The sequence below is a fragment of the Lactuca saligna genome, chromosome 9 (genome assembly GCF_052625555.1).
Source record: "Lactuca saligna cultivar CGN05327 chromosome 9, ASM5262555v1, whole genome shotgun sequence".
Lineage (NCBI taxonomy): Eukaryota > Viridiplantae > Streptophyta > Magnoliopsida > Asterales > Asteraceae > Lactuca > Lactuca saligna.
Window position 1 is genome coordinate 156936553 of NC_136425.1, and position 15017 is coordinate 156951569.

Below are 15017 nucleotides of genomic sequence, written 5' to 3' on the forward strand. Positions count from 1 at the left end.
AAGCCTAGTACATTCAAGTTTTGCGTTTAGGGATGAGTTAAATTATGTTCTTCATATTGCATTCAAGACAAACACTCCTTCAAGAGGAGTGTACGGCCGTACACATGTCTGTACAGCCGTACACTCAATATGTCCGTGAACTCATGCCCATATATGAGTCATTCCTTTCTTTTTCCTTCACTTTTCACACTTCCAAGTCAAGAAAGTCAATTCTCTCAACTATCATCAAGCTTTTCAGCTTGATCTTTAAAGATGTAAGTATTCCTTCCATTTATTATTTGATACATTGCTTTATCTAGTGAAGATCCATGATTTCATCCATGAAATTATCTCTTTTGGATAGATCTTCAAGTATTCATCACTTTCACCAAGAACAGCTACTAGTTATTGGGCCGTGAACTCCATAGGAACCCTCAAAAGTGTGAGTATCTCTTCTACATTCTAGTTAATCTTGAGAAACACTTGACTCCTAGCCTTGAATCATCATCTAATGCAAGAACACCAAGGGTGTACGGCCGCACACACCTCATATGGTCGTAAGCCCTTGTTCAGTGCATGTCTTGGCCTCAAACTCATCTTATGTCTCAACATAGGATCTTGAACACTTAATGGGTGCTAGATAGGACTGTAAAACACCTCCTTTTCATGTTCTTCCATGAGTGTACAGTTGTACATTCAATGTCCGTATACCACATTGGTCGTACACATCTTGGTCGTACACACCCTAGTGTGGCCGTAAACCCCTTTTATGCAACCATATGTGATTGTAACACTTCAATCTAAGTGTTTCCTAGTCCTTAAGGTGGTTTCCTTTCATGATTAGTTGTATATACACTAATTATTTACATATATGTGTCATTATATGCTTAATAGGACCCGTTTGTGCTCGAGGCTTCACTTGATACTTAGCATCCTATATCGAACTTATATTCGTATCACTCACTACAGGTGAGTTCATACCCCTTAACTTATCTTTTAAATGATTTTAAATGCTTTTACGAGGGGAATACAAGTTGAAAAGATTATAGTTATTGTATCAATCACCTGTGACTAATAACTATCAAACAAGTAGATTTCTTATACTTCAAAACTATGTTATCAATCAAACTATTTCAAAACCTTTTTTAATTTGACATCAAGTCATCGATAGCCATTCAAATGGTTAAAACTCTTTTATATGCTAAACTCTTTATCAAACTCTTTTAAACTTATATATTGCCAAAATCATGTCAATATAAATATAGTTATATAAGTAAGGTTGAAAGGGCTTAGGACTGATAACTCACTTTATTTCCAGTTCCTTGTTTGATTGTGGACTTAGGGTATTCGGTTGTTTGTCTGAGTGTCGTTTGAATCTTATTATATATATATATATATATATATATATATATATATATATATATATATATATATATATAGTTCTTACATCAGTTCAGCACCTTTGGGTAGCAAAGGTGTACAAGCATGCTAAGTCATTCAAACAACAATTCTAGTAAACTATAATAGTTATAGTTTAGGGAATTACTACTCACTATTTCTAGTACAATGAAACATTCAAGAGTCAATACAAACATACTATGATGAGAAACTGAGCGAACATACACTACACTATACAAAGAGAACATACTATACACTAGAACAAAGAGAACATACAATACACTAGAACATACTATACAAACATAAGAATACTATAACATTAATGTGAGCCACTACTTCCTGGTATGGCAATATACTGTTGTGTCACGTTTTGCAACCACAGTCTCCTGGAGGGAGAGCATGAATTTGTGTATAGATCTATACGGGATTGACCATCCTACACCTTGCTGCTAGCTATAGTGGACATGCAGGTATACGGGTGACGAATGTCATACCCTTTCGACGTCTTTGATCGTCGTATTATACTAGTCAATCAAGTATAGTTACAACCTCATCACATTTTACTTTAATTAAAAAAACTGGTTTAAGGTAGTTAGTACATTGGTAGTTACTTATATACAATACTACAGTACATCTTTATTTTCCCATTGCATTCACATTGTGATCTTCTCACATAAACGGTAATGTAAACTATATTTTGGTAATGATAGTCATACCCGGGAAAAGCATTGACTTTTACAAAAGAACAAACATAAAGAACAGTCGGGTCTTGGTAGAAGACTACATTTCATAGTAAAGTAGAAAATATAGGATTTTCTTGCAGATACAACAATTACATCAAACTCTTACAGACATTTACAAACACTTTCATACAAAACAATGACACTAAAATACTAATGAACTCACTAGCTTCAATGCTGATCTACTCTTTCAAAATAACTTGTATTCTCAGGTCACCAGTACACAGGTATACCGATGACCAGGTTTTGAGAAGACGAAGCTCATACATGACTCGTCTTTATTTTGATTATTCATTTTCGGTGTCTTATTGCTATACACATAAGACCCTTGTAATCAGTTATATTATTAATGCAATTGATGATGTTGTTGCTTGTTTACTATTATGCATTGATATGATACTGTACATGACGTCCTCCGCCTGAGAACGTTTCCGCCGTTCCGGTTTTGGGGTGCGACAGATTGGTATCAAAGCTTTGTTTATAATGAAGTGAGTATATCAACCCATAAAAGATATACAACTATAAACACATCGGGATTAAAATACTCTGACCAAAAGTTTATACTTTTGAGTAATAAAATATTTAACCGAAGTATACATACCTGCATTCATACTAAAATCAGTGTCACTAGGACAGAACAAAAGTATTTCGGTTGTTGGACTGCACAAGTAGACTTGGGGACATATAATCAGATATGGGAGTGATATAGCCTGATCAACTATATCTTTCCGAGAAGTGATTACCAAGTGCCTAGGAATGTTTGTGGTGTTGCAGCAAGTCTACGAACTTAGCAACACCACTACAATGAAAACATTAGAACATAACATAAACTTAAAATACTATAGGAGTATTTTGTATTGCTATAATTACTTATGTGCAAACTAAAAAGGCCTTTATTAGCATGTCAATAGTTGTTGAGTGGATACGCTACAATTATATATGACTAAGGTGTCATAGACGTACAATTTGTGATCTTTTCTTTACTTCTGTTCCTTGTTTGGTTGTGGATTTGGAGTTAGGATCACTTATTCGAAGGTCTATCTTGTTTTGGATATATATGACTGGTATGCACTACGCAAGTGTTGGAGTAACTAGTAAGGATCCTCTTATAATTATCTTAATTAGTACATTTATTAATTATTTCTTTTATCCCTATTCTCATGTAGATAACATGGCTGGATTCAACCTCCCTAGCGACCTATACTTTCCTAACCAAGGTAATGGTGGATGGCTCGAGGTGGAGCCAGAAGAGAATCATCCAATCCTTTGGATGATGACTTCGCAGAGAACTTCCCGGAGGATTCTGACTCCGAGTCAGAAGTCAATGATCTACCCCTGGTAGCTCCAATCCCTAATCCTAACCCTCGTTCGGCTTTTCAAGGCCCGACGCCTCTATGGGTGGAAAACTTGGGTAGATGAAGTCAAGAACATGGTCAACCTATACCATACAATGGAGAAAGAAGCTTCTACAATCTGAGCGAGGGAGGCTCAGCAGACAGAGTCATGCCCATTATGGTCCGCAGGGTTGCCCGAAATGAAGAGCAGGGTAGGACAGCCACCAACCGAATCATGGAGGTTGATGCCAATGCGAGAGTTAATACAGTCCGCAATCGCCGTCTTGAAGATGATCATGGGAGGTCTATGAGAGACAATGAGGCTCTACAGCAAGAACTAGCTGCAACTCATGTTGAAGTCATAGAACTATAAGCACACCAAAGAGTATATGAATGACACCTTCTTGACATGGATCGTCAGCTGGCAGGTTTGAGGGTTCAACTAGGGATACCCGTCGCCGGTAGAAGATACTCTACTCATCCTTTCTTTTGGTTTAAGGAATAGCCTTCTTATCTATGCTATATGTAGCACATTTCCCTGTAAATATTCCTATCTTTCTAGTACTCTTGCTAGGTGTGACAACCTGAAAAATTCTTACTTTGAAAGCTCAATCAGTCAACTCAACTGAGTGTCGGACTCATTGGTAATGAGTTTTAGCCTAGTTAAAGGTCATTCTAAGGAGTTTTAAGCCTGGTACACTTAAGGAATGAGTGTTAGAATGTACCTATTAGAGACACTGTTCAACAAATCAAGCCTTAACCTCATCATTTTGAGTTAACGGCCACAACACTTGAGTTTACGGCCATAAACTCCCTCCTTAAGTCTCATATTCCCTCACTTTTCATTCATTATCTCATTTCCACCTCAAGAACACTTCCAAATCCTCTCAGGTATCATCGACTTTTCATCCTAGATCATCAACAATGTAAGTGTTCTTCCTTTGACTTGTGGATACATCTCTAAATCTAGCTTCATCTAATGATTTCATCCATGGAAATCATCTTTTCTTAGATCTTCAAGAAACACCAAGAACACACACTAGTGTTCTTGGACCTTAATCACCATTTCAAGCCTCTATATCGTAAGTACTCTCTCCTTAGCTTGTTATCTAGTTGGAACACATGATTAGAGCTTTAAAACTTCATCAAACTCATCATCAAAGAGAGTTTACGGCCACGAGTTTACACCCTGGCTGTAAACCCTTAAAAGTGTGGTGTTTTGAGCCCTAAACACTTCTAGACCCTTGCTAAACCTTAGAACACTTGAACCTTTGAAACTCCTTGCCTTTAAGACCCAAAATGAGACCATTTGGAGAGGTTATGGCCATAGGGTTTATGGTTTGGCCGTAAACACCTCAACACCCTCCAAAACATTGGTTTTGCTCATCCTTGTGAAGAGCAATGGTCCCTCAAGTTTCCCTAGCATTCAAAACTCCCTCTTATACACATTATCGTGAGTTTACGGCCATGAGTTTACACCCTGGCCGTAAACACCTTTTCTTGGCCTTAAACACCCCTTAGATGAATCACATGTGATTCCAACACTTGCTCAAAGTGTTTCCTAGTCCCGTGAGGTGTTTCCTTGCATTTGGTTGCCTCTAAACGCTATATTTAAGTCAATATATGTCATTTAGGACTCGTTAAGTCTCGGGACTTCATTCGTGGAGCTTCTCATCCTTACACACATATTCGTTTGAATCATCCACATCAGGTGAGTTCATACCCCGTAATAAATCTTTTAACTGTTTTAAATGCTTTTAAGGGCGGGGGGGGGGGGGGGGGGGGGGAATACAAGTTGAACACAATGATAATTGTGTAAATGTTTGTTATAGACATCTTTCAAAAGATTGCTTATGTCTGTTATAAGAAATCAAAACATTTCAAAAAGTCTTTTAAAGTTATGTTACTTCATAGTTTAACAAAACTTCGTTTTTAAAGTACAAGCATAACTTAGTAGATAAATGAATCTTTTCAATAACAAGTCAAGTAAAACATTAGTAAACTATAATAGGTATAGTTTAGAGATTCAGTTCATACAAGATACAATACACAATAACAGAACGAACATACTATATGAGAAACAGAACGAACATACTATATGAGAAACAGAACGAACATACAATATGAGAAATAGAACGAACATACTATATGAGAAACAAAACGAACATACTAAGTGGCTATAGGACGAAACCACTACAGGAGCTAATTATACCAATGAATCACTAGCTCATTGTTCTAAACAAAAGGTGATAGTTATATTGGGTATACATGATCATAGAACTTTAATGTGAATTACACGGCGTAGCAAATGGTTTGCTAAAAATTCACATTTGGTTCCCTTAATCTCTAGACAGGGAGAGCATATAGTAGGGGTACTAGCCTTCACATTACGACCAATATAAAACAAACTTGTTTTAAGGTCATCAGTACGTCAGTATATCATTTTAAACGACAACTGTGTACTTATATTTCCCATTGCTTTCATAAAGTGGCAATGCCACTTGAAAGTTAATGTAAGCTATTTTCGAGTCAAGATAATTATAAACTAGGGAAAACTTACATTTTTACAAACGACAAACAGAACAGTCGAGTCTAGTACATTCAGTAGAAAGGGACCATAATGCTAACCTTATGATTCAATAATGTATACATCAAAGTATATATATATATATATATAGGATCCAACAGGTAATAGGATGTGTACTCTCCACTTCATAGCATGTTCTTTGTTTAGTTGTGGGCTTGGAACGGATTCACCCAGTCTATTATATATTCGATTTAATATATATATATATATATATATATATATATATATATATATATATATATATATATGTTTTGTATACATTAAGTCATCATAAGGGTACCAGGTATGGGTCAAGTCATAAGACACAAAGTCAATGCATAGTTTTCTAGTACAAAACATACTTTTCAAATCAAAACTTTTGATATACAAAACTAGAAACTTCCGACTAAAGGGTTTAATCCATTTTATTTAACCAGTATTAACTTAAAGGACCTTAGGTGATTAACTCTATAATACCTTAGTTTATACATCATGGTTATATATCATTAATACCCAATAGGTACTTGCATATATGCTTTCCACCTTACTTCTTGTTCCTTGTTTGGTTGTGGGCTTAGGGCAGATTCACCCAATTAAATATCTATTCGATATTAGATTATATATAGCCAGTATAAACTAAGTGATTATAGAAGTAACAATTGTGGTCACCATTTTATAATAAGAAATAAGGGTTTTCTTAAAGAATCTTTTCATTAAATATAAAGGAACTATTACAATTAACTCCATGACTAACAAGTGAATACGTCGGGGTTATATACAACTGTGATCTAACAAACAATGGGACGTGTGTTTTCCGCCTTACTTCCTGTTCCTTATTTGGTTGTGGGCTTAGGGAAGATACGCACAATCGATTGTTTGTTTACTCTGAGTTTTATATAACTTGTATCCATTTAGTACTCATAGAAAGGATTGTAGAGTCATTTTTACTTATCTTTCATCAAAATAGGAAATATAGGATTTTCAGAAGGAACTAGCGAACTTTTCTAAAAAGAAATTACAACTTACTACATTTTACAAACAAATTTTTACAACTTACTTACATCACTAAAATCTTATGAACTCACCAGCTTAATTGCTGATCAAATCTTTCAAAATAACTTGTATTCTCAGGAGACTAGTAGACAGGTGCTCGCGCTGGGAATCCAGAAGATGGAGCATTATCGCTTCAAGTCTTGTTTTGTTATTTGCTTATGTATTCTATGTTTTGTGAATACACACATTGTAAACACTTTCTTTCTAATGAAATGGTTGTTCATTACTTTGCTTACTATGATGCATGTCTTGTGATACTAAACATAACGTCCTCCACCCCCGAACGTTTTCGTCGTTCCGGTTTTGGGGTTTGGGGTTTGACAGATTGGTATCAGAGCATTGTTTATAGTGAAATAAGTATATAAACCGTTAAAAGATATACAACTATAAATACAATGGGGCTGAAGTGCTCTGGATAATGATATATTTTAAAAGTATAACGATAAGTTATAAAAATATACCTACTTGCTTATACATGTACATACTAGACCAAGTATCACAAGAAGAACATAACTAATGTATTTAAAGGTTGAACACTGTGGTAAAAACTAAACAGTTATGTAATCATAGCTAGGATCAATATATCCTGATCAACTATATTCATTTGAGATGTGACCGATATGTGTTTGGGAGTGATGTGGTGTTGCAACAGTCTTAAAACTTACCTAAACACCAGTCAAGAGAATTCTAGATCAAGTACATTACATTAAAAATAATCCTATGAGGATTTTAGTCAATATATAAATAACTTATGTGATAACTTAAAAGACCCTTACAGATAGGTCTATAATCTTGCAATGTATACTCCCAAGGTTTTATATAAATGAGATCTTATAGACTTAGAATTTGTGATCTACACTTCACTATCTGTTCCTTATTTGGTTGTGGTTTTGGAGTAGGATCATTTATTTGAAGGTCTATTTAATCTTGAATTATATACAACTTGTATACATTGTACAATTATAGAAGGACTCTGTAAGGATCACCCCATAAAGTTATCTAATCTCATAGATTCTCTAGTCACATCCATTCTCGCACGACAAAGCCAGATAGATGTAACCACTTCCTCATAGTAGACAACAGAAGAGTCAAGAAGAAACAAGGGAAAGTTCATGAGAAGTTTTCAAACAAAGATCAGCCGAAGTAACCAAAATGTCTTATGCGTCACACTAATAAATAATAATCTGGTTTAACTTAATGAGTTAGTGGAAACACTGCTCACATTATGTGTTAGGATTATTTTCTTACATGCAACTGGTAACAGTTATTCAGGTAACAGATATTCATTCGAGGATAGCCATTCCAAATTCATAAAGTTTATTAGGTATAGACTCTTTTATGAATTGTTTCCAGAACCCTGTGGAAGTCAGGACCAGATACATTCAGAACTAGGATAACCTTGTCTCTCAGCTTCAGCTTATCTCCACTGCCATCGACTTATCCCATCTCATCTTGCTATTCTTTTAGCAACGATGCCTCCTCACAGATCAAACAGACGCACTACTCCAATAACTCTAACTCAAACAACGATAACCTCCGCAATGGCAATTCGATAACCTCTACCACAATTCGATAATGCTGCTCCCTACGCAACGATAACCTCCGCAATGGCAACTGCTCTAGATCATTTCGGCGAAAGTGGTACCTTCGGATCTTGTAGCGGTACCCACTTAGCAAACCCCGGAGATTCTCACGGACACCCCAGGGAGTGTTCGTATAAGGACTTCATGAACTGAAAAACCCTTTCCTTTAATGGAAATGGTGGAGTCATCTCTCTGATGCGATGGTTCGAGAAAATAGATTCAGTCTTCGCAATCTGTTCGTACCCCAAAAGAAGCAAAGTGAAGTTTGTTGCCTGCACCTTCTCCGACAGAGCCCTGACATGGTGGAACAGCCATGTTAAGTCACTAACCCTATCAGTGGATAAATCAATAGGTTGGGAAAAACATAAAAGAGTTAATGCTGGAAGAATACTGCCCGTTGGGCGAAGTTCAAAAGCTAGAACAAGAACTATGGGAGCTCACAATGGTCGGCTCATACATAGTGGCCTACACTGACAGGTTTAGCGACCTGCCAGCACTATGCCCCGGGATGGTTACCCCGGTGAGCAAGAAGATACAAAAATACATCTGGGGTCTAACTACCCCAATCCAAGGAGATGTGCTGTCTTCTAACCCAGCCACATTCGATAGTGCCAAACACCTGGCCCAACGAATCATTGACCATGGAGTCTACCATGGTGTAGAAGTACTCGTTCCCGAGCCATCAAAGGGAAAGGACTATAATCAAAAGTCGGGGAACAAGAGGAAGAAGAAGCGAACAACACAGGAACCCCCGCAATAGCAACAAGCGAGTATGATGTATGCCGCTACAACGCCTCCTGCTCCAGCACCTACCAGTCGGTATGTTGGAACCCTCCCGAAGTGTGGAAAATGCAACTATCATCACACTGCAGTATGCCGGAAAATGCAGTGTCTAAACTGTCACAAAAAGGGACACACAGTCCGTTTCTGCAGGGCACCGGCTCAACCGATCTCCCAAGTCCCCGAAGATGAAGAAAACCAAGCCCGTTATGGCTGTGGTGAGACTGGACAGTATCAGAGGGACTGCCCGATAGCAAAGAACTCAGGAGCGGATGCACGAATTCTGATAATCACCACCGGAGAATCAACCCCAGAGTCGTCAGCGAGTAGTGGTACGTTTTCGAAATAGTAATTACTTTAAAAATTAATTAATTTATATTTATATAAGATTAAAACATGGGGAAAACACTTAAAAAGTAATTATAATAACTCATATATTGAAAGAGATCACAGTATTCAAGAGAACTAAAAGATCAGTTTAGAGAAGCTATGATGGCTTAGCGTATACATCAGAGTTGTGCATGACTAAGATGTTGCAAACTTAGAGTGAGTGATTCTGCCTTAATTCTTGTTCCTTATTTGGTTGTGGATTTGAGGCAGAGTTACTCAGTCAACTGTCTTATTCTTCTTAATTATTCATCACTTGTATATGACAGGCGATCGTAGTGGTATCGAGGAGGATCATGATATAAAGTATCAACACCAGTTATCAAAGCACTCTCATTGTATGTACTCGCACATAGTGGTACGATACTTAGGAGTGTTAACATCAAAGGGAAGACAAAAAGTACTAGAACATTTACAAAGAGTACATTGTCGAACACACTAGGAGTACTTTTTCGAAAACACTAGGGGTACATCATCGTATAACAGACGTTTCTTTCAAATCGGTCAAAATTTGTTCACTAAAGAGTCCATTACTATCATTCGTCATGGATTGGCGTGGTCCTCACCATACTAAGTTCATATGTTTCTATCGCCTCGATCGTCAAGTTCGAGAAACCTTCGTCATTCGTATCGACAGTCCGACCTAAACCTCAGTTTTATCTTTCGTATTCTAAACCCCGAAGTACTCGTGTGAAGGGTACTTTGTCCTCCAAAGCCTCGTCGCCGGATGTTCAACGGGCCTTTCCGAAATACCACTCGTCCAACAGACCAAGTTCGAGCACAGAAGCTAAGGACGAATACAACCCACCTATTACTATTTAGTACATACGCGAGGGTGGTCTATAATTATGATTATGCAGATTTAGTATGTGTGCTTCCTCCCTATCTCCTGTTCCTTGTTTGGTTGTAGACCTGGGGGCAGAGTCGCACATCCGACCGTCTTACTAATCCTAATTATATACGACTTGTATACACGAGGTAATGATAGATGGACCAAGTACGAATCCTATCATTAACACCAGGGCAGAGTTTCTAGGTCTATGAGTGGGTATTCTGCAAATCAGAGGAGCGCAACCCCAATAGTACTGCTAAGAAAGCTAATTTCGGGACGAAATTCCATCTAACGGGGGGATGATGTGACAACCCGAAAAATTTTTGCTTTGAAAGCTCAGTCAGTCAACTCAACTAAGTGTCACTACAAGAAAAATGACTTAAAGTCACACCAAAAACGTGTGACCATATGCATATAGTGACATTTTATTTTTTCACTGAAAGTGTGATGAAAGGTGACACCATCGTATAGCTCTTATGGTCACTTTAAAATGTAGTGTCCGTATGATACGAAAAAATGTGGTCGTATTATAAAAGTGTGGCCATTGGGCAGGAAATTTTGTTGCTAAAATCAATTATTTTATCCAATATTGTGGCGTTAAACCGTCAGTAGACACATTTTTAGTAATTGTAGTGACTCTTTATCACCAACGACGACATACATTTTGTTTCGCATTTTGCTAATAAACTATCACACCATTCAAAGTTTATTAACACTATTTGGTATCTTTTGTAGACATGCAATTATGGTGAACATGACCATGTTCACTAAATAACCACAAATAATTAATTTTATAAGTGGCAATATGCAGATAATTAATCACAAAAACAATATTTGATTTGCCCATAGATAATTAGTCACAAAAACAATATTTGATTCTAACTACTGCCCATACAACTGCCGCATGAGTTTATTGTTAGTGTGGTCGTACCTATTATTTAGTGACTTGAAAAATTGTTTATTGACTTTTTAGTCACATCAATTTAAGAAAAATATGGTAAAATTGTTGTTGTAATCAAGCATTTTGTTCAAAAATTGTGACTATAAACTCTTTATAGACCCACATACATTTTTTATAGTAACTATTGTTCATCTAACAACCACATGAATTTCTTGTTAGTGAGATACTTTCAATTATTTAGTCACACATAATAAATTAAACAATGACATAACACTACTCATAGTCACACGCTTATAATCATTGTTTTTTTCTTTTATCAATACTATTATTATTTTTAGTCACACGCTTATATTTTAAAATGAAAAAATACAATACACTGTAAACAAAAAACAAATCCAAAAGTATTAATAAAAAATACAAAAATGTTAAACCTAAAAATAAAATTTCTATATTGTTTTCTTAATAACATTGATCCTTAGCTTGCTTTATCGGATGAATATTTGTTGTCTTCGTCATTTCATTAAAAACTCAATCCACAAATGCAAACCTTCTATTGCCAAAGCTCATTCACCCAAGATTTGGTGTGTCATTACATGACCACCATACCAGATTCCATAATGAATTTCAAAAACATACTAAATAAGAACCTACAATTAAGAACTAACTAGGAAAGAGTTGCCTCAGCGTTGCAGGGGTCGGTTGGTATTAGAACTTTTTTTTCTCTTTTTTTTTTAAGTTCTTTTTGTCACACCCTACAAAACCAAACCAAAATATCAATTGGTTAATCAATATACATACTTACCCAACACAACATGCATAATTTTTTATGAACAACATATTTTACTACTACCTTGTGAACCATTTAACTATAAATTCTATAATTTATAAGTATTTGTCTCATGTACAGATATACATGTGGTCTCTTAAGTGGTTGCAAAAATACCAACCTAATCAATTTTCTGATACCATATCTCATCTCTTTCCAAATTCATGAATTAGCTATATCATTTCTTTAGCTGCACCTACAATAAAATTTTAATATTATTAGTGAATAAAAAAGGTATTAATGCTTGGTTAGCAAAAAATACCTTGTGGAGAATCATTGGTCCTCCAATTTTAATTCCTGCTTTAACCACCACCTTTCGCTTTGCTAAAACCTGCTTCCTTCTGCATAATACTCCACAAAATCGTTATTTACTACAAAAACCAGAAGTCAAAACCTCAACATGATAAGATATAATGTATTAAGACACTAACCCCTGTTCTATTTCACTTTCTTTTTTTTTTTGCTCAGTCATCAAAAGTGATAAATACTGTGAAATTTGCCTTTTTGGAATGTAAGGGTAAAAGGGTCATTTAGTTTCATCAACACGATTTAGTCAACTTTGAAAAGGAGTATACTTAACGTATACAAATAGACATTATCAGTCATTAATGGAATATAAAATAAAATAAAATTTGCTCCTTAATCGTGTTACCTACCTGATCATTGAATCTTACAATTATGATAAGCAGAATCTGCAAACATATATAAAAAAAGTCAAGCATATTAGGTGAACATGCAAATATCATCACTACTAAATAAAGAAAATGCACCATATCACATCAGAGAAACAAAAAGACACATAGTTCATATTAGCAAATGAACATTAAGAAACATCATGTTATTCAGTGGAACCTCAATGTTTTAAAAAATTGTAGTGCTAAAACCCCATGTAACTATAGAAATGATCAATGGGAAAGAAGTGGATTCGAGGTGGTGAGTACCACTTTTAATTTAGGACAAGACTGGAAAGGGCTTTGCCTGAAGAAGATGCAAATTTCCTGATCCATTGGGAATCTTCCACATGCTTTTCAAGATAAACTCCTTCATACAAACCTCATCTATAAATAAGGAATTCAATCATTTTCCTTATACAAAACTGTTATGCATTGGGCTAAAAGTAACAGGATAGATTAATATAATTTACCTGGGCTAATAGTGGCACACTTATGATTAAATTGGTGAAAAATGTGCCAGAAGCGAATCAAATAATGAAGTTTTTAATGAACCTAGTGTTGGAATAGACGTACTTGAGAGTAGCTTCGGAACTTTCTATGGTAGCTTTATCATCAGTAGCATTGCATCATGATTAGGAAGGCCAAGGTCATAATAATTTATGTCAAGATCTAGGAAAGGGAAGATGAGCTGCAAAATATGAACTACATTAGCAATATGATCCGAATAATCAATGTTCATCCTCAAAATAGTTAAAATAAACAACATTTTCCTTGATTGATTGCCAAAAGATGCGAGTCATTTCATCTCCTGCATCATCATTAAAGCTATAAGTCTAGTAACTACATCCAGTAAATATGAATTAAAAACGATAATTAGTAATTAAAGCTATAAACAACCTTTTCTTTGATTGATTGCCAAAAGATGCGAGTCATTCTGAAATGCAATTTAAAACCCTAATTTTCAAAATCAAGTACACTAAAACATCAAGTATACACCGCCAAAAATCTAATCAACAACGGATGTAGTAATTCAAAAAAGAAGTCATTCTAACCATAGTGTCCACGAAATTACCAAAAGAAGTCAAAATAGAAAGAGGGATAAGAAACTACTGAAGACTCACCGGACGTCGGTGGAAGCCCTACACATCAACGGGAATTACAGGCGTGGTAGGTCGCCTTTTGCGCTTCAAGATCGATGCGGTTTAAGGATCCGGTGTTGTATTAGATAAAGGGGCGGTGAAGATGTCGTGGTGACTGGTGGTTTGCTTCCAGTGGCAGAAGTCGAGAGAATAGTGGGGATTGAGGAAAACATCTACATGCATCTGGACTTCAGCCATCGATAGCTCTAATTCCTTGGTCGATGGTGGACCAGGCAGAAAACCGTCAAACCTAGATTCCCATGGAAGAACAGATGATCGATTTGGCCTACAGAAGGAGATTATCTGGTATCTTCTGTGTGCGTGCGATGGAGATAAAAAGAATATATAGGGATAAAGGTTTTTTGTCTGGGATTAATTCGATCGTATCGGGTTTGGGGGAAACCAGATTTCTCGAAATTGGAATGGGAGGGAATTAAATATTTAAATTAGGTTCGAAAATGTTATTTTTAGATTTTACTATAAAATATTTTAATTAAAATTTATAGAGATTATTATTATATGGATGCTAGTTTTATAAAACAAAATTCTTTAATAATTTTAAAATTTTAAAAATGAAAATGCATTGACGTCTACCAAAATTACCTTATTTATAATGATAATAATTTACATATAGATTCACAACAATATTCATTTTTTTAAAGCACAATATTCATTTTTTTAATAATATATAAAATAAAACTTATATATTTGTTGTTATTAAAGAAGTCATATCCTATGTGGATGGGTCGCGATTGTATATGGACATGGATGTTAGAGTGGCGTGGAGTAGGTGTGTAGGTGGATGGGTAAAGTTGGATGGGATGT

At 35.8% G+C, this 15017-nt stretch overlaps 1 long non-coding RNA gene across 9 annotated transcripts; it reads right to left on the bottom strand.

Moving 5' to 3' along the window:
* Positions 1–11932: 11932 nt before the first annotated feature.
* On the bottom strand, positions 11933–14583 carry LOC145013874 (uncharacterized). Of its 9 annotated transcripts, none has more exons than XR_013665298.1 (9): positions 14175–14583; positions 13951–13987; positions 13818–13861; positions 13524–13741; positions 13321–13437; positions 13036–13071; positions 12642–12720; positions 12501–12575; positions 11933–12305 (listed from the first exon to the last, which is right to left on the bottom strand). It is a non-coding gene; the product is annotated as an uncharacterized LOC145013874 (long non-coding RNA). The 9 variants fall into 9 exon arrangements; XR_013665296.1 differs by having other exon boundaries at positions 13951–14007; XR_013665301.1 differs by lacking the exon at positions 13951–13987.
* Between the last annotated feature and the right edge of the window lie 434 nt (positions 14584–15017).